The sequence below is a fragment of the Sus scrofa genome, chromosome 17 (assembly GCF_000003025.6).
Source record: "Sus scrofa isolate TJ Tabasco breed Duroc chromosome 17, Sscrofa11.1, whole genome shotgun sequence".
Classification (NCBI taxonomy): Eukaryota; Metazoa; Chordata; class Mammalia; order Artiodactyla; family Suidae; genus Sus; species Sus scrofa.
In genome coordinates this window covers 20,144,636-20,164,936 of record NC_010459.5, presented here as the reverse complement: position 1 = coordinate 20,164,936, position 20,301 = coordinate 20,144,636, and the positions used below count along the sequence as shown (strand labels likewise).

Below are 20,301 nucleotides of genomic sequence, written 5' to 3'. Positions count from 1 at the left end.
TTTCCTGTGCTATACAGTAGGAACTTGCTGTTTTCCATTCAATGTATGATAGCTTACATCTCGCTTTTTAACCAAGAGAGAGCAGGCTCCGGATTGAGGGCCTTTGGCAGATAACAGTATTCACTGTAATGGCTTTGTGCTATCTGCCAGAAGGGACTTTTCAAGCAAAACCTTGGTTTAATCAGAGCGTGGTCCAATGGGGAAAAGGCCCTGGGCTTTAGCCAGTGTCCCAGGAAGCAGACATTCTCATTGACGTGCATCTAAAGGCCAGGAAGTGTGCCCCTCCATGAGGGCAGCTCTCTGCGTCTCCTCCACAAAGCTGCACCTAGAGAACTGTATCTTTACCTACATCGAAGAAAACTTCATGCTTTTTTTGCATCTTTCTTTTGAATGTATCACTGTCCTGTTGTGCCAGCTTCAGGGTGTTACCTTGGCTTGATGGAAAGTAATACTGGTTCCCATTTATATATAAGGCATAAAGTTTCTTTGTAAAATTAATTAATTGGAGTAAAATAAAAAACATGATCTTTCCTCTCATCAGAGCAGAGAAGAGAGACAATGTTGATTTTCATCCAGGAGAAGATGCAACACTCTTCTGCCTGGTGGAGAAAAATAACCCCTAAGGTGACTGTTAGAATTCAGTCTGAATGCTTCCACTGGGAATTGAACCCAGGACCTTCTGAGTGTAGCAGATGTGATAACCACTACACCATGGAACCTCATGCCCTGTGACATGCTAACTAGCTTTTTTCTAGCCTGGACTTCTTCGTCCAGCTTTATCAAATGAAAAACTCTGATTCTCTGTTTCTTTTTGGAGCTGGCTTTCTGTGGTCTAAAAGAGTTGAAATCTTTGACGAGTACTCATTCTGTATTTGTAGATGAGCCATGTTTTACATTTTTGAAGAACAAAATGAAATAATTAGTCTTCAACAACACTGAACATGTAAAATTCAGCAGTTATTCCTTGATCATGTCCAGTATGCCAGGCACACAAATAAACATAATTGAAAACTGTGGTAAGTGCTTTGAAGGAACAAGTGGGTGTAGGGTGAGCTTAATTTTTATTTTGGAGTCAAAGCAGTGAAAGAAAGGAAGTCAAAAATGTGTAAGTGATTAGACATGTGGCTCAGAGACATAGTCAGATTGCTAAGGTAACATGATTGGCTGAGATTCTGGGGTGTCTAAATATCTCCCCACCAGATGGGTTCCTAGAAACTCAAAGAGGACAACCCCCCTCCCCCAGCCCCTGCCAAGCCCAGAGCTCCTAAATCCTCATAACCTGATGGATTGTCCTCCAGACAACTGCAGCGTTACCCTGCCCTCTTCTGCCTCCCTGGCCATGCAGTGGCACATATATGGTGGAAGAAGGGGCCAAGTGAACTGGAAAGAGGCACCATTGCCTGTGGGAGGAGACAGAGACCACTCCTCAAAATGACTCCTATGTACCCCTTTCTTTCCACTTAGAGGTACAGAGCTGGGGAACACTTTGCCAACACCCAGGGAGCCATGCTCTATCTGGGCTCTAAGTATTCCAGTCACAGACGACTAGATAAGCTTGAACAGCAATTTCTTCTGCCTCTGTCTTGCTCATATGCCCAGAACAATTTCATCGGGAACATCTTTCTAATAACTGAACAGGGTCCACTTAAGAAATTCCAGGGTGGTTATCTGTGATAGTCTAGGTGGGAAAAGAATCTGAAAGAGAATGGATGTGTGTACATGTATGACTGAGTTGCTTTGTTGTACAGCAAAAATTAAGAAAGAAAAAGAAAGAAAAGGAAAGAAAGAGAGAGAGAAAGGAAGGAAGAAAGAAAAAGAAAAAGAAAGAATGGATGGAAGGAAAGAAGGAAAGGAAGAAAGAAGTTAATTCTAGGCTGAAGAGGAAGCTCAGGTAACTGGGAAAAGCAGCTCCATCCCATGACTCTTTTGTGCCAGCTTCTCTGCTGAGCCTCACAGGCAGATGTTTAGCCGCACAGACCCAGGGACTAAAACAGACACCCCCTCAGCATGTTCAGTGGATGTTGACTTTCGTCTGTAACACCTTCCACCCTCACCATCAGAGGACGTCCCACCACTATCTTGATACCCTTCCCTCTTGGAAATCAGTGGCTTCACAAGAAAAACACATCCCGGTTAGTTATCACATTTGATTAAACACCTCACCCTGAAGTGTAAATATTTCAGGGGCCCCTCCTGTCTCAGAGATCTGCACCCCTGGCTTTACAGCAGCCCTCTCAAACAGTGGAATTTCTGCTATCAGGAAAAGCCAGATAAAGGGGATATTTTGGGAAGGAGGATTTCCCAAAGTCTAGTCCTCAAAACAAATTGCTTTAGGACAATTATGACAGTGATTTATTGAAGTAAAAAGGCTATTACTTTGTTCTTGCCACATAAAATGTCTGTGTTTGCTTAGCTTAGCTGATTTCCTGGTGTATCTGAAATACATTGACAGAACCCTATAGAAGAATGTTTGTCTTTTTTTTTTTTTTTTCCACTTCTTTTTCTCTATTGCTTATACTCAATTTCTTCCCTTTGGGAAGACATTTTAAAAACACTTCACAGCTACTTTGAAAACAGCTGTATAAATGCAAGACATTAATAAGAAAAATCCAAACAGGCACTGGGGCAAAATAAGACCAAAGTTATTAAACCATAATCTAAAGACAGTCAAAGTCAAGTATACCTACAACGTTGGGTTCAAAACATATGTGATTTAATTAAAATCTAACTTGTGTTTCAAAAGCACAGCTAAGTAAAACAGTATGCCTAACACTTGCAAAATCTTCGATCACTCATACACACGCACACGCAGTACATGGGCGCACACAATCATTTCCTGAACCCTAAAGCCGAGGAGGCTCTAGTGTGAAAACAAAATGAGGTCTTGTACACGCAAAACTTTAGTTTCATAGAACATTTGACCACAGTCTCTGCCCGCGCGCCTTGGAAGTATCACACGCCGTTTTTTCATAGCCATATCAATTAGTCATCCTGTTCCAATCCCTGCAAAGAGATTATCTACTTTATCACCGTGAGCAGTGTGCAGATAACACAGCGAGCGGAGGTTCCCGACAGCCGACTGTATCCATTTGTTTTCTATTCATTCCAGGGACAGGGCAGTTATAAAGCTGCGTGTAGGAAATGCAGCATTTGTCCTGCACAAACTTCTTTATCTTTATTTGCCCCATTGTTGGCTCTATTTTTTTTTTTTTTAAGTCTCCTGGCAGCCAAGGGTCACATTTCCATGAAGATAAATTTCATATTGGACCCGCTGGGAGCTGATGTCAGTGCACATCTGTGCCAGGACAGATTCAAAATGATGGCAAAGAGGAAGTTTCTGGATTTTATTTCTGTATTATATTGTCCTGTTTTCCTGATAACGGAGCCAGAGAGGACTGGGAACCGGGATCTATTTTTTTGTGCCTTGCTCATCACCCAACAATGGATAAATACGCCGGGGGCCCTCCCTGTTAGTCCCACTTCAGTCTGATTTTCTCTGAGTTGTCCCGCGGGTCCTCAAGCACCTCGGTCCTGCGTTCTTACCTGCAGGCGCAGCTTTGCTCATGCCCTGGGTGATGGGCAGTTAGAGCCCAGGCATTGCTGCATCCAGGGTTTTGCCGCCAGGGAAGGTTGGGCTGGTTGTGTTGACAGGGTTACTTCCTGTCCCTTATCAGCCTGCCTGACATTTGATGTGTGTCCATTTTGTGTGGCCACTGGAAGCCAAATGTCATAGCTCCAAGATAACATTTTGCCCCGCTTTCCTCCCATTTCCAAATGAATTCAGTTTTTTTCTGTATGGGTAAGCTCAGTTCAGAGTCTGGGGGGAATTCCAGAGTCAAGAATGTGCTGTTTATGAAGTAATCCTAGTAACGTGTGGAATTTTCATCGTGAGGTTTTTTTTTTTTTTTTTTTTTTTCCTTTTCCCTTGCAAAGGCTAAATGTTTAAGAAAAATGCAGGAAACTGGCAATTAGAATCAATTCCCTTCATAACAACAGCAGGATATCAGCTGAAAAATATGTCTTTTAACTGGTGTAATGATTGCTGTAAGAGAAATTTGGGGAGTGTCTGTGGAATACACAGCTTGGCCTGGGGGTGACTCAAGGTCCAATTCTAATACATTAAGTTCTATTTCAAAGGCTGGTTTACACGGTGAGGTTTGGAATTCAGAATGTGAGTCCTGATTAAATCCGTGATATAAAATAAGGGCCTCAGGTTGGGCTCCATAACTTATAATATTCAAAATGTGTACTACCTGTAGCTGTTACAGAATGAACAGTAAAAAGTATTGTGGAATAAGATAAAATAGATTCTTTAGCCACAAGGCCATTTGTAAACAATGAATTCATTATACCAAAGACTGCTTTTTTAAGAGATTTCTACTTTGACCTCTCCCCTTTTAATGATTCAATTAATTCAGCAACTATTTATTTATGTATTATTATTTTTTTAATGGCTTCACCTGTGGCCTATGGAAGTTCCAAGGCCAGGGACTGAATCTCAGCCTCAGCTTCAGCAACATGGGATCCTTTAACCTCTTAGGTCAGGCCAGGGATCAAACCTGCACCTCTGCAGAGACTCAGGCCACAGTAGTTGGATTCTTAACCCACTGCACCACAGTGGGAACTCCTCAGCAACTATTTAACAAGCACCTATTATGTGCCAGGCACTATATTAAGTGCAGTGAACAAAACTGACAAAAAGCCCTGCTCTTGTGCAGCTGACGTTCTAATGGGAGAGAGAGAAAATCAAATATAATTTAATTTACAAGTGTTAAGAAGAAGATCAAAACAAAGAAAGGAGTTAAGGAACATCAAGAAAGATATGGTGGCAGTTTTGGATTTAAGCACTGAGCAAGTATGATTTGAGTCAGATCCTGAAGTCATAAGCTATCCAGTTTTCAGTGGGAGCCAAGCTTCAGAAAAAGGCCACAGCAAGGGCAAAGGCCCTGAGGTATGCTGACCTGTTTCAGTTCAAGTGAGAAAATGCTTGTTGGCTCCTATGTCCAAGGAAGGAGATGAAAACCATGTGATGAGAGGAGTCTAGACTATGAAACATCCCAAGATGCTCTCTCCTCTTTCTGGGTGGCTGCTGAACGTCTTTGTTCTCTTTGCAACAATCAACAGCACTGAGGTGGGGTAGGTGTTGAGGGGGTGGGGTTATGTCCATCTTTTTCTTGTGAACTGCTTTATTTTCTCTGCAACAATCAAAAGCACTGAGCTGGGGTAGGTGGTGGCGAGTAGGGGGGTGGGTTATGTCCATCTCTTTCTTGTGAACTCTAATTTACTCACAGAACAGCACCTAGGAATTCACGTGAGATATGACCCTGTAGTTCATTTCTATGCATGTATTTCTCTCTGTATTTTATGGTGTCTTTCTTGGTACAAAAGTTTAAAAACCTTTACTGTGATACGTAACACACAGAAAACAATAATACGTAGCTCACTGAGTTCTCACAGAGCCAACACCCATGGAACCAGTGCCCCAGGTCAAGAAACAGACACTGCCAGCTCTCCCATACCACCTCCAAGCAATGCCCCCCACCCCATAAAGTTACACTAGTATTCTGACTTAAAATAACCACCTCCTTGCTGTTTTGTTTTAAAGAATGGATGGTAAAGGGACTCCCATGGACTCACTATCATTCAGTTCTAATAATTATCAAAGGCAGGTCAAGCATGTCCCCATAACCCCCATCCCCCCACTCATCTAGTTAAGCTTCTTAGTTCATTCATTTATTTGTATTGCCCTAGAATCTCTATGAGGTGAAACTTACAGATCTAAGGCATACAGCTCTGTGAGCTTGGACAATTGTTTATGCGGGCACAAACTGATAGGAAGGTCTTTGAGCCTTGCAAGTTTGTTTTGCATCTGTGCGAGCTTTCTTTAACAACACAGAAATGTGACCTGTGGTTTCGGTCCCCCACTGTGGACCCCTGAAAGTCCCCACACAGCAGGCTGGCAGCCAGAGGAGGCCCTGAAGTATGCTTATATTGATCTCCCGAAGCCTTGTCTAAATGCAGACTGTTATCAGTTACCCACTTCTCTACCCTGCCCCCCCCCACCTTTTTACTCTGTTGGCAAAATAGTTTGTTATGGATCCGTGATAAACATCGGTGTCCACTGAGATATGTCAAGGCCACCGCCGTGCAAGGCCTTCAAAGCATACCAGGCTCTGCATTATACCATAGTGTGAAGGATGCGCCTGTCAGGGGGTCTCAGCCCAAGTCTGCCAATGCTCATCCCCCATTTTCCACGAGTGCAAGGCTGTTGCCCCCAGACTCCCCAGAAGGCTCTGTTCTTTACCTTTTTCCTAATGACAAAACATGGAGGGTTTATGGTGTGTAAGCTCAAGAAGGTAAGAGCGGCTTGGACAATAAGCTGAGGTTTGGGTTACTAACTCCCTTTGGTGACACCTTCAGGGATGAGGGTTTTTCTGCTGATCCTGACCAGAATCCAGGGCTCCGACTTGGGGGTCCCTCCCTTTACCCTGCATCACTATTGAGGGGCTGCCCCTGTCTCTCTCAGGTAGCCAGTAATGAGCTATAAACACCTTCATCCCCTCCAGTCACAGGAAGCTTATGACATCAAAATGTCTTTATTTCATATTACTCCAGAGCCCTTGTCATGAAATTTGCATATGGCTAATATTCAACAGTTTGCTAATAAATTATGTTTACAAATGAGTCAGAATTCCATGACTTCATGATATAATTATATCTCATGATATAATTACACTTAACATTAACTGCATATTTTGCATGCTCAACAATATTTTATTAATCCTCATCCTGAGCATAGTTTGGAAAACAACAACAAAAAAACAAATTAAAAAATAAAATGAGAGATTCCCTGGTGCCCTAGCGGGTTAAGGATCTGGTGGAGTCACTGCTTTGGTGCGGGTTCAATCCCTAGCCTGGAAACTTATGCCTACCATGGGTGAGGCCAATTTTTTTTTTTTTTTAATGATACAAAATCTTTGAAGTTGTCCAAAATATCCCTAACACTGGACTGTGTTTAAATTTTATTTGGATTTTGTTTTCACCCTTTGGTTTTCTTGATATAGTTTAGGTCAGCCCCACGGTATCTGCTTTACCCAGAGGCCTATATAAAACCACTGCTGCATAAAAACAAAAGCAAAGTTTGGTTTCCAAAACTGGTCCATGTTAATCATGAGTAAGAGTGACACAATCCCCAATAGAGATGACATTTTCAAGTCAAAAATGCCACTGCCCATACAAGCAGGTTTCCAGTGAGCCTGAATGTAACCGAAAACCTGTGATAAACAATGCACAGCTCTAAAAACCTCTAAATGTTCCATGTTATGGCATTCTTTTGTTCTAAATATTTTTTTACATCAGAAAAATTGAGATAAAAGACAACCAATAGGGCACAATCAGCATTTCCACGATGAACAAACAGAGCTTTATGTGGCCCTACCACATGGATGCCAGTTATAGGCCTGCTCCTGCATCTCCAGGGAGCTCCAGAATCCTTGAGAATCTTAGGAAAATGCAGACTCTGATTCTGTACTTCAGGGGTGAGACCAGACTGCATTCTTCACAGGCTCGCCAGTGAGGCCAAAGCTATGGTCCATGACCTTCACTCTGAGTAACAAAGAGTTAAAGAAAGTTCCTTTCCAGGGCTAGAATTTTTCAGGTAGTGGGCTGGAGTGGGACAGAGGAGGTTGGAGAAGGAGGGGAGGGTTGTTGAGAGTGAAGGTAAATTGCTTTTGGTTTCCTGCAGTCACTTCTGCAAGCCTTTCATGGGAAAGTGAATTCAAGGTATGGGATTCCTGCCTTTTAAGCACTGTCTCTGGGACCTAAAGTGTCCCAAGTGAATATTCAAAGACTGGCCCAGAGTCTTGCTCTTTTGACTCTCATGGAAATTAACTATGGTCTGGCCAGTTTGTGCTCTGGAAAAAAAAAAAAAAAAGCATCTCTATTTTTGTGGGAACCTGCATCCCATAATAACAGTGATTCTCAGTAGGAGCAACATGAAAGCAAATTAACCCTTTAAATTACAGGGAGCAGAAAGCAGTAAATTCCTCCTGATCTGAAGCAGTTTCCCATTCTTTTTTTTGTGCAGCACAGGGCTCCTTTTAAGGCAATGAAATAAATGTCTGTGGGCAGGTAAAGGCTGGTGGGTCTTGCTTCTAAGAGACTTGATTCTCTCCACATGGCTGTTATTGACCAAAATAAGGTGAGAGATGGAGGGATATCAGGGGATAAAAAGATTAACCATGTTGAGGCAAAAGAAACTCACTTTTGTTGAGTTCCTAGTTTGTTTAAGACCCTCTACATAGAGTACGCCATTTAAATTTTGCTCCAGGAGTTCCCGTAGTGGCACAGTGGAAATGAATCTGACTAGGAACCATGAGGTTGTGGGTTCGATCCCTGGCCTTGCTCAGTGGGTTAAGGATCAGTTGTGCTGTGAGCTGTGGTGTAGATTGTAGATGTGGCTTGGATCTGGTGTTGCTGTGGCTGTAGTGTAGGCCGGCAGTAATAGCTCCAATTTGACCCCTAGCCTGGGAACCTCCATATGCTGCGGAAGCGGCCCTAAAAAGACAAAAGACAAAAGACAAAAGACAAATAAATAAATAAATAAATAATTTCGCTCTACCCCTGTGAGGTAGGAACTCTTTTCTTTATGTTCTCTGTGAGGAAGTGAAGATCCATCAAAGTTAAGTCCATTGCTTATGGTTCCACACGAAGTAATGGCAGAGCTAGGGGATGTGAACTCAGCTCACTGTGATTCCAGAATTATTGGAATTTTTTCCCAGTTTCCCAGGCTGACGGCATCCTGCTCATTTGCAGGCAGAACCAATCACTATACACTGTGCCCAGCACCCAGGCCCTCCATTGTTAGTTGTTGCCAAAAATGAACGAACACATTCTTATCATTTAAATTCACAGACCCCAGCAAGAAGCAGACTTTTTTTTTTTTTTTTTTTTTTTTTTTTTTTTTCTGCCAAGCTTCTGGCATATGGAAGTTCTGGGCCAGTGATTGAATCCACGCCACAGCAGCGACCTGAGCCATAGCAGTGACAACACCATATCCTTAACCTGTTGAACCGACAGGGAACTCCTGGAGCCAAATTATTTTTAGTGGCTGTTTCCCATGTCACACAGGGGCATATATTACAAATAACAAGTTGTGGGATTACAATCAAAGTAGATAGTAATATATGTGGATGAAACCCTCCTGTCCTCTTTAAAGGCTCACTCAGTGGTTTTGCTTTACCTCTTTTGAAAGTTCAGAGAGGCTAACTCTCCCCTCTGCCCAAATCAGAGCCATAGTAAAAGGAGCTAGACAAAGTTCCTGGTATTGTCAGTTCTCAGATGTCATAGTATTTCCTAAGAGCAGCATCAATAGGTTTCTTGTAGCAAAAGAGGGAAAGAAAGAGACTCTGGGTGAAAGAAAAGCTGGACATGAGTCCAGGGCAGTGAGACGGGCCTCATTTATCCATATACAGAGCACAGGAGGGTCCCTGCCTGACCTGGACCTGACAGGAAAAACAGTCAAGTGGAAAAACAAGTCATGGTTCTGTGACCCAGAAGTATTAGGAAACGGCATGGAATTTGTCTCCTGCGACAAGAAATGAGGTCACTGCTGCTGCTTTGTTGATCCTGATATGGATTTGTCTCATTGGAATCATTGGAATCTCTAATGATGATGTCCCCCTGCCCTGGACGATAAAAGGAAATAAAATTTCTAGATGAAAAAGCTAGGAAAACAGGCGTTCCCACCGTGGCTCAGCAGTAACAAACCCAACTAGTACCTGTGAAGACGCAGGTTTGATCCCTGGCCTTGCTCAGTGGTTTAAGGATCTGGCATTGTGGTGGGCTGTGGTGTAGGTCACAGACATGGTTTGGATCTGGCATTGCTGTGCTGTGGTGCAGGCTGGGACCTACAGCTCCGATTTGACCCCCAGCCTGGGAACTTCCATAAGCCCTGGGTGTGGCCCTAAAAAGACAAAAAAAAAAAAAAAAAAAAAAAAAAAAAAAAGGCTAGAAAAACACACATACACACACAATGCATCAACACACAAATGCATAGCAACAACAGAAAACTAGTGCTCCCAGTCTCAGGGAGTAATGAATCACAATTTTCAGGCATTATTTTGGCAATAATGCTACAAACAGATATTCCAGTGTCCTCATGTAGTCGGTTGCATTTTTCACATCCACCAAAGAAATGACTTAAAATGTTTGAAAGAAAGCAACTGTTTTAAAAAACCTTGACATTATATTCTAAAACAAGGAGTATGGACATCCTTAAAAACAAAGAATCAAGGTGTTTGAATTGTTCATATATAAAGGAAAGACACATCTCATGAGTTTCTCTTCACCTATTTCATTTCTGGGCACTTACCATTCACCCTCAATTTCTATTTATAGAATTTAAGAAAAAAGAGTCAGGAGTTCCCATGGTGGTGCAGCAGAAACGAATCTCACTAGGAACCATGACGTTGCAGGTTGAATCCCTGGCCTCACTCTGTGGGTTAAGGATCTGGTGTTGCCATGAGCTGTAGGTCACGGACGAGGCTTGGATCTGGTGTTGCTGTGGCCATGGTGTAGGCCTGCGGTTGCAGCTCCAATTCGACCCCTAGCCTGGGAACTTCCATATGCCGAGGGTATGGCCCTAAAAAGCAAACAAAACAAACAAACAAAAAAAGAGTAAAAAAATGTTTGCTCTGAAAAGGAAAGCACTGGGTCAATAGGGAAAAAGTTAGTGCCATAAAAAGAAAATCCCCAAACATTAAAGATATACTCTCTTCTCCTAGTGACAGACCTATCAATAAACCGACCTTCCATGTGTTGGTAGAAAGACCAATTGAAAATTCTCTTGTTTATCTCTGTCTTACTAGTGTGGGGTATCTCAGTCTCTCTCCTTTTTCATCCTTTACCATTCTCACCAACAGGAATATAATATACATATTATACTTATGTATATATATGGGATGTGTGTGTGTGTGTGTATATATATATATATATATTCATATTCATTTTATAGTGAGGTATTTATTTTTGTTAACATGGGCTTAGGAATGGTGCTCCAGAAGTAGAAACTTCTGAGAACATATATTTTCTAAATCAACCTCTATCAGCCATAGGAGGAAAATACCCAGTGGCCACATGGATGCCCTAGGATGTCAGGCTGCCCACACATAAAAATCAAAGATAGATATACATGTATTTTGTTTAGTGTGAAATTTATATCACTGTAAATGCTTGCTAATGTCTCAGAAGAGCAAATACTGCCACCACTGTTTATTTTGTTAGTTTGTCACTATGACAGTAGAAGATCTTTAATGCTTTGCAATTTTCTTTTTTATATATGCTCCAACTCTTTCCTACTGACTCTTCCTTTGGTTTTCAGAGCTTGCATTTCTTGGCTCTTCTTTCCTAAATCCTACAAAGTTATTTCCTACAGAAAGCAAGGCCTGTGAATATCAGTCTAAGAATGAGGAGTTGTCATATTTTATTTTGCCTTTGGAGAAGATACACTGAGGGTGACTGGGAGTGGTGGGACACTTAGCTCCTCCCGTAATCTCTCAAAGCCACCACAGTTAAAATTTAGGCGAGAATAGTGTACTTATCATGCAAGTGTAGAGTCAAGCCATGGGGCATAAGGATGCATTGGACCCTGTTGGGACAGTTCATTGGTTTTAGATGGACAACCTGGGGGAGAGTGGGTGTTGAAAGGGCTTGAAGGTGTGAAGAAATAATCACAGTGCTTCCTGAAGTAGGCTGTGAGAGTGCCCTTCTTCTCTGTTCCTTGCGAAAAACCAAAAAGGGTTCTCTGATAAAATAACTTTGAGAAACAGTGTGAAAGTCCAGTGATTGTATTAATGAATGAACCAATCAACCTATCAACCCAGAATGAAGAGTGCTGGTTCAAGTTCTCCCCACACCACCCACTGGCTAAGAATCACTGGGTACCACTTACCCATCTGGACTCAACTTCCTCGTCTCTCAATAAAAGGGTTGACCAGATCTCCAGTGAGATGTCCCTTGCTTTTAACATTCCATGACCCTGTGACCAGAAGATCTCTGAGATCCCTTTTACTTTAGGATTCCATGAGTCAAAGGGAACCAATGATCTTATCTAACTCTCTCAGGACTCCAGAATTGGGGAAGGCTGCTTAATTGGTCTAATTTTACAGTGAATCACCATTAGGCCCCGTGGCGATGTAGCTGCAGACTGTGATTCTTCTCTCTAGTGGTTAAGACTCATTTTATTTCTAAAGGCTTTTTAAAATATTATCTTCCTTACTGTTGCAAATAAAGGCAGCGGAGCCTCAGACAGGCTGATTCATAGCTACTCTTTCTCAGGCTCCTAACTACAGAAGACAATCGACACAGGCTTCCCTTTGCTTTCGGCTTTCTTTCTGCCAGCAGACTGTCTGGACCTTGCCCGGGCCGTCTCTAGGCATTCATGAATGCTGCATTCACCCCGCTGGAAATCCAAAGTGACTAACTGGTGGACAATTTGGGCTGCCTGCAATCACATGTAATGTCCTCTTATGCCATCTACCCCCTTTCCCTAATTTAGCCCGGAAATGGGGACAGCACATAAAATGCAGCCAGGCCAGTAGGAATTCAGTGACAATGAGGAGATGAAGTACAAAAGTCTGGCTGGTCCTTGGCACCATCTGTATGTTGATGGCTCACCCAGTAGATGGTTTGAGTGAGAAATGTTTCCTCTGAGCTGACATTTTAAGGAAGACTCGCAAATCACTAAAGTACTTGTAAGTTAATCATTAATGCGTTATCTTGAGAAGAAAAGATTGCCCTTGATGCTTTAGATCAGCGATTGGCAAACCATAGCTCTTTGGCTGAACTCAGCCCACAGACTGTTTTTTGTAAATAAAGTTTTATTGGAACACAGCCCCCACTCATTTATTTACACATTGTCTGTAGTTGTTTTTGCTCTGAAGTGGCAGAGTTGAGTAGTTGCAACAGAAGCTGTGTGAACTGCAGAGCCTAAAATATTTACTGTCTGACTGAGTCTTATTTTAGATTTTATACATGTTATTTGATATGAACATGTCTTTTCATTCCCTCATTCTTTTCTTTCTTCCTTGCATCAATCATTTCATAGATATTAATAAAGCAATGAAGTAAATACAGTAAGGAATAGAAGAAAAGTATAAAATAATTTCCTGTCCTATCAAAATGTAATGGGATATCAGTGGTCATCTTATTGCAATCAAAACTCCTGTATATAAACAGGAGTTCCTGTTGTGGCTCAGTGGAAATGAACCTGACTAGTATCCATGAGGATGCAGGTTTGATCCCTGGCCTTGCTCAGTGGGTTAAGGATCTGGCATTGCCACAAGCTGTGGTACAAATTGAAGACATGGCTTGGATCTGGCATTGCTGTGGCTGTGATTAGGCTGGCAACTGAAGCTCTGATTTGATCCCTAGCCTGGGAGCCTCCATCCATATGCCAAAGGTGCAGCCCTAAAAAGAAAAAAAAATTATGTACAAAATCCTTTAGAAGTGCACCCTTGCACACACTCTCACACACCTGGCCCTCAGGAGGAAAAGAAAAGCAAGTCCATGGCCTGTTCGTATTCTCCACCTTATCAAGTTGGCCATAATATATACAAATTATAGAAAAACATAAATACATATAAATTATAAAATCATGCAACCTAAAGTTAAAGGGGACCATTATTTCTAGTCCATCCTCTGTAGTCGATGTCACAAAGGAGACTAGATAAAAAATCTAAGCGGTAGAATATGTAGGAACCTTGGCTCTTGTGCTGTCTTTCTAAGGTAAACATACATACATATATGAACATATAAAAACTCCATAGTACCTAAATATTTGTGGTGTATTTCTAAATGTTTCAACACTCTAGCTTAGTTCTCCCTCAGAACAGCTATTGCCAGAATACGATTTCTCCTTTTGTAATTCTGGCATGGACAAAACAAGTAAATACAAGAGAAGTTTTGTCTGGGATTTCCTCACTCAAGGAGGAAGACAGGGTTCCAATAGGAACTTAGTTTTAAAGAGGAAATAAAACCTACCCTTGTTCAGCTAATGCCATCCTATGTGCTTCTATCCCGAAGCCGTGAGGAATCTTGGAATCAAGGATGGGCTTGGTTTTAATTTTGAAAGCAAACGTATCTTCCCCAGACAACAGCAGATCTGACACTGAATTGTGTGAAAATCAGAAGCCAGGACAAATTCAGAATTAAGTATGAATTGCTGGCAATTACAGCCCGGTTTAGGCAATGCTGTTTCTACCAATCATTCCCAAGGAGTATTTGAATATGCTTATGGAGCATGTAATTCCCTAACAACTAAGGCACTAGATAGATTCTTAGTCTTAATGCAACAAAACAAATAATAATAATATAATAATAATTACAATAATTCCATCCCTGGGACACTTCTTTTCTGCTCGAATAACAAGCTGATGTCTTGTTGATGTGCTGAGGACCAAACCTTTCATTTTTCTAAGCTATTCTGTAGTAGGAGTTTATGAACTGGTAGATCAGATTACTGCTGCTTATAGAAAGCTGCTGGAAAGTGCAAACTGCAGTGCTGGAATTTTAATGCCATATTTTAGTGGAATGAGTACATAGCAGAGGAAGATTAATTAGATTTAAGATAGAAGGAGAGTCCAATTTAATTTTGCCCCATTACTCGACATGCCTAGAAATTATACTTAGTGTGTGGGATTCTTCCCCCTGTGGGATCAGCTCCAGAAACACCTCCCCACCCTGTCAAGAGGCAAGAGATGTACTTCGTTCTACCCTCTGCTCAGCCTGCTCTATGCCCTCAGGGGTCTGTCTGTGCCAGAACTGCCCCGCAAGTCAGTGGGAGTTCTTTTCTGGCACAAATTTTGCAAGATGAGAAATGGGCCTCTCTGGATAAGAAACATTGGCATGAAGCTCCAGCTCTGATCAAAAAACCCTCCATGAGGCTTAAGCTCCCCTTCTGCTGCAGGAGGAAAAAGCAGAGAGAAAGCCTATGGTCACATTTCCAATGTTTGCAAGTAGATTCTTGCCTCTACAGATGAAGCCTGGATTAACCAAATAGGGACTTCCAGGGCTGAATCAGGAGATGGTCCAGACGAGGTACAGTGCCAGGAATGCACCTTGCCTTTTTCCCCTCAATAGCTTCACATTCATCAGGCTTTGAAAAGCCCTCTCTTTACCTGTTGAAGTTCTTTAAGCCCCAACTCCAACTCAGTGGTCCTTCCCTGGTCCTTTTTAATCTTTTGTTGTTGTTGTTGTTGTTGTTGTTGTTGTTGTTGTTGCTGTTGTTGTTGTTTAGGGCCACTTGTGGCATGTGGATGTTCCCAGGCTAAGAGTCAAATTGGAATTGCAGCTTCTAGCCTATGCCACAGCCACAGCAACAGGGGATCCAAGCCACGTCTACCATCTATACCACAGCTCACAGCAACACCCGATCCTTAACCCACTGAGCAAGGCCAGAGATTGAACCCACATCCTCATGGATTAGTTGGGTTCACACCGACTGAGCCGAAACAGGAACTCCATGGTCCTTTTCAATATTGATCCTCTATTTTTTAGAGCATTTAGAGTGTTCCACAGAACTTGGCCTTGAAACTCCACAACTTACCTTCCACCTTTCAAAGAAAAGCTAAACAGCTAAGACAGATACTGATCCACTCTGCCTACCTCCCACCAACAGAGGGCGTGAGCAGTTGGGAAAGTGGTCTCCTAAGCAAAACCCCTGTGTATTTGCTGGACAATATTCTCAGGGAACATCATGATTCTTGGCCTGTTTCTCATACTAGCGCACAAGCTTTTAAGAACTAGAAGCAGTTCAGTGACCCTAAATCTTCAACACCAACTCTAATACCAGGTCTCATGCATAAGCCCAGTTCTGGAGAAGCCTGGAAACACCGTTTCCCTGAATCTAAGATGTCATGTATTTTAAGATGTAATCTAAGATGTCATGTTCAATTTAGTCATAATGGAAGAGACTACTACATTAAGTGTACTCAGTGATTGTAAGATGCATTGAAATTTCAAAAACATGATGGTTTAAAGATTAATGGCCACTGTAAAAACTGATAAAGTTTACCAGCAGCATCAACCCCAAATCCAGTGGAACTACTAACTGAGTTGCATGGATCACAGATGGACTTGTGCTTCTGAGTCTATAGAATGGTGATAATTCTGTTCCCTATACTAGGAAGCTCTGTCTTAAGCATTACAACGGATAGTTCTTGATTTTCCTCTCATCAATCCTGCTTCCCAATAGAGCCGTATTTCTCTCTGAATCCTGACCCAATTTTCTAGGACATTGTGCCTTGTCAGCTTATCCTGATGCTGTCCTTTTTTGCCTCTCTTACAATTAAAAGAACTTATGCACAAGGGAAAAGCTTTCCAAAATAATTGCCTACTTCCTAAGGCTATTCAGGGATACTGTCATCAGTGCTGAGGTGGGCCTCCTGTCTGGAACCTGAAGGTTTGCAAAATTGCCTAAATCAGTAATTCTCAACCCTGGGCTGCACATGAGCATCATTAAAACAGCTTTTAGAAAAGATCACTGAATGAGCCTCACTCCCCAAGATCTGATCTTTGTTCTAGACTGGAGCCCATTAATTCATGATGATTTTTTTTAAATACTCGCAGACAATTCTATATACAACCATAATTCCCTTTTGGGGTAATATTTGTGTGGAAGGCACAATGCGTATAAAACTTATGTCCTTGAAATTGACCCCAGCAAGCTGATGCAAGGATATGACAAACATTGCAATTGATAAATATCAAATGGGTAAAAGAATATTTCTCTCCTGTAATTCTTATTCCAATTCTATAAGACAACAAGTATCCTAGCTGTAATTTCAAATTTTTATATCCAGTTCTTTCACTGCCAATTCAGGGATTTAAATCTCTGTCTTTAACATCTTAAGTTTAAACGGAAATTTTTAATAAATTTTAGAGCTTTGTTTAAACTTATTTAGCAGTATTAGCTCATATTCATTAATTGCCACATGTCAAGAACTTTTCATGTATCTGGAACTTTCCATATATCTGGATTTAAGTTTGCATTACTGACAAACTCATTTAATTTAGCATTTCCTTTTAAAAATCAATGATAAGGGAATATGGATCAAGGGTTTATACAATGTTATAGAACATTATGGTATAAATTATATTAATTTGAAGAAAGGAAGTTTAAAATGTGATCGCTGTCATGCACCGAAGAGTTGACAGACTCTGAGTAATGACGGATTGGAAACTACAACTAATGTCCTATCCAAAATTATCTTGTTGAGGGACTCACACAATTTTAATAATTTAAAAAATTAGTTTTCAACATTCTGTTCATTTTTGGAATTTCATTATAGGCCTGATCTCAGGGTTTAAGGCATGGAACCTTTCAATGCTAAGACAGCTCCATGGTGGGAACCATTTACTGTATCAGTGTTTCAATTCCCTTGAATAGTTTCCAAGAGCAACAGTCTGCTAAAGTATGCTGTTGAGCATAGAAAAGTAGAAAAGTGCCCTCAGTTCTCCACGACTTGGTTTTTTTTCTTCTTTTTTTTTTTTTTTTTCTGGCTGCACCCATGGCTTGTGGAAGTTCCCAGGCCAGGAATGATACCCGAACCACAGCAATGACGTGAGCTGCTGCAGTGACAACACCACATCCTTAACCCACTGAGCCACCAGGGAACTCCTCCACTCCCTTCTTGATCTACATTCTTTCTTCCCATCAAAAGATGAAATCGTATCCCCTATCCCTTTAATCTAGGCTGGACTTGTGGTTTGCTTTGGCCCAAAAGAGAAAAGTAAAAAGTTAACCTATGATCCTACCACCCAGAAATATCCTTTTGTTTTGTCTAGCTATTTAATTTTTATTCTATATTTATAGAAATGTGCTTCCTTTCATATAGACATAGATCACATTTTTTTTCCAATTGGCAGTACACTGTATATACTGTTTTATTAAGTTCTTTTTTTTTAAAAAAAAAGGTATTTTAAAACACTTTCAATATCAATACATTTACCACAAAATGATCATTTCTAAAAACTTCATTGTATTTCATACAATGGTACCATGATTTATTGAACTAATGCCCCTGTTGCTGAACATTTATAGCACATGCTCAAATAAAAACAAATGAAACAGAAAGAGAGCTCCCATATTTCCAATGAGAAGACTGGGAAAAAAAACAAATGATTTTGGCTCATTTGATTCTATCTCCTTAGATGTTCAGCAATGGTCTCACATGAGAACTGGTTCCATTTCCTTATTTGAATAAATAACTCTGAGGAATATGTTTGTGCCATAAGATTGTGTATTGAGGTACAATTCCTTATGGAAGTTTCCAAGAATTGAGACTGTTGGGTAAAAGTGCATGGAGATTTTGAAGATCTTGCACAATTGCTTCTAAAATTTACGTCATTCAATGTTTCCGTTCAGAGCATATAAAAATTGTGAGATGAATCAGGTTTTATGTTTTTCTTGAGAGATTTATAAATTATATTTTTCTAAAACTTTGTGGATTTTATCTAAAATTTCCATTTCATTAACAAGAGTATGCGTAATAACTTGTAGCAATGTTTCTATGTTATAGGTGTGATAACTCCTTATTCTTTTATAATGTTGGTTATTTGGGCCTTCTCTTTTTCTCTCTTTAAGTTTTTCTTTAATTTGTCAGACATTTTAAATTTTTGCCTTTTTAAGGAATCAAATTTCAGGAATGTTGACCTCCTCTGTCCTGTTCTTACCATTTTTATCGCTTTCTTCTACTTTGTGAATGTTTATTAACTCCTTGTAATGGATGTCTTATTAATTTTCAACCTCTGCTCTTTTCTTTATTGATTTTTTCCCTGTAGCTCTATCAGTTGTTGAGAGAGAGATATAAAACCCTGAGGGGTTATTTTTTCGTGACTTGATCTTCCAGTTTTGAGAGAGGTGTGTAAAAGTCTGTTATATTAGTGTCATTTTGCTTGTATCTTTTTTAATTCTCTTATTTATATGTCTTTTTGAGGCTCCACCAACTTCTGATTGATATATTTGAATCACTATCATTAGGTGCATGGATGCATCATACATCTTTGTATGACTTGAACTTGTTATATACTTCCAAAGTGATTCTCTAACTATATATTTTGCCTTAAATCTATTGTGCATAACACTAGTATAGTTATATCAGCGATCCTTTGTTTCATACTCACATAATACTTATTTTTCTTTTTAGTTTCATCTTTCCTACAATTGGATCCAGGCTACACAGGGTGTGCACTGCACAACCTCAGGGGAGACTCTTCATAAACTAAGATGTGAATGCCCCTCTTCTAGGATTATGCTCTGTGCCAGATTTCATTAGTAGTTTCTTTAGTCCAAGCTAGTGTTCTTTTCTTTTAACTGTTCTATCTATTTACATTTAAACAATTACTAATAAACTTATGTTTAAAATATAACATCTTATTTTTTATTTTCTTTCTCTCCTACCTGTTCTGCTTAATTTCCCTCCTGTTTGCAATCTTTTGTTTTTAATTCTAATTTTTCCTTATACTAATTGGGAAATTATGCCTAGAAATTAAAATTATCCCTAGAAATGAAAATATGGATACTCATCAAATTATAAAATTGATTAAACCACTTTAACTCCCTTTTGTCTTAGTCTAAGTTAATCTGTTGATGTTATTTTGTATTTTAATTCTATTTTAATGCTTAATACATTATTATCAAGTTTTATTATTATTATTTTGTTCATTGTTAGATTTTTCCTCCCATTTTCACTGTGTTCTCTGCCCTTAATTCCCTTGTACACTTTGGATCATCTCTATGGTTTCTTGCTTCTGCCTCAAGATCACTCTTTAGTATTTCCTTTAAAGTGGATTTATTGGGCAAAAGCTCTCAATTTCTGGTTGCCTGAAAATAATTTTAATTTCACCTTCATATGGAAGGTATTTTTTACTGAGCATAGATTTGCAAGTTAACAGTTCTCTTCTCCAGTACATTAAAGACATTCCATTGCTATTGGCTTTCAGTGTTATTGTGAAATCAGCTGTTAGTCCTTTCTTTAAAATGTAATCTCTATTTTCTGCTTTCAAGATTTTTTCTTTGGAGTTCTACAATTTCACTATAGCATGATTATGTGTAAATGCCTTTTTATTTAGTTTGCTAGAGATTTTTCAGTCTTCTCAAATCTCTAAATGTCAATTTTCATCAGTTCTGGAAAATCTATTCAAATATTGTATCTCAAGCATATTCTCACATTCCACCTTAAGGACTCCAATTAAAGGTGTATTAGACCATATCAAGATCCTTCTTATATCTTGACTTCCCTT

General features: G+C 40.2%; 2 long non-coding RNA genes and 1 other non-coding gene across 4 annotated transcripts in view; 1 reads left to right on the top strand and 2 right to left on the bottom strand.

The window, feature by feature from the left end:
• LOC106506610 overlaps positions 1-20,301 on the bottom strand; it is a 381,893-nt gene that overhangs the window by 1,043 nt on the left and 360,549 nt on the right. The gene's annotated exons all lie outside the window — the stretch shown is intronic.
• Positions 1-20,301, top strand: part of LOC110257380 — a 481,953-nt gene that overhangs the window by 434,978 nt on the left and 26,674 nt on the right. Inside the window, exon 3 of one of the 2 annotated variants that reach the window (XR_002339931.1) lies at positions 19,206-19,612. The exons of the other annotated variant lie outside the window; for it this stretch is intronic. This is a non-coding gene — a long non-coding RNA (uncharacterized LOC110257380). Of the gene's footprint in view, positions 1-19,205; positions 19,613-20,301 lie in introns of those variants that run through there. 2 annotated transcript variants of the gene reach the window in all.
• Positions 649-719, bottom strand: TRNAC-ACA. Its single transcript has one exon. It is a non-coding gene; the product is annotated as a tRNA-Cys (tRNA).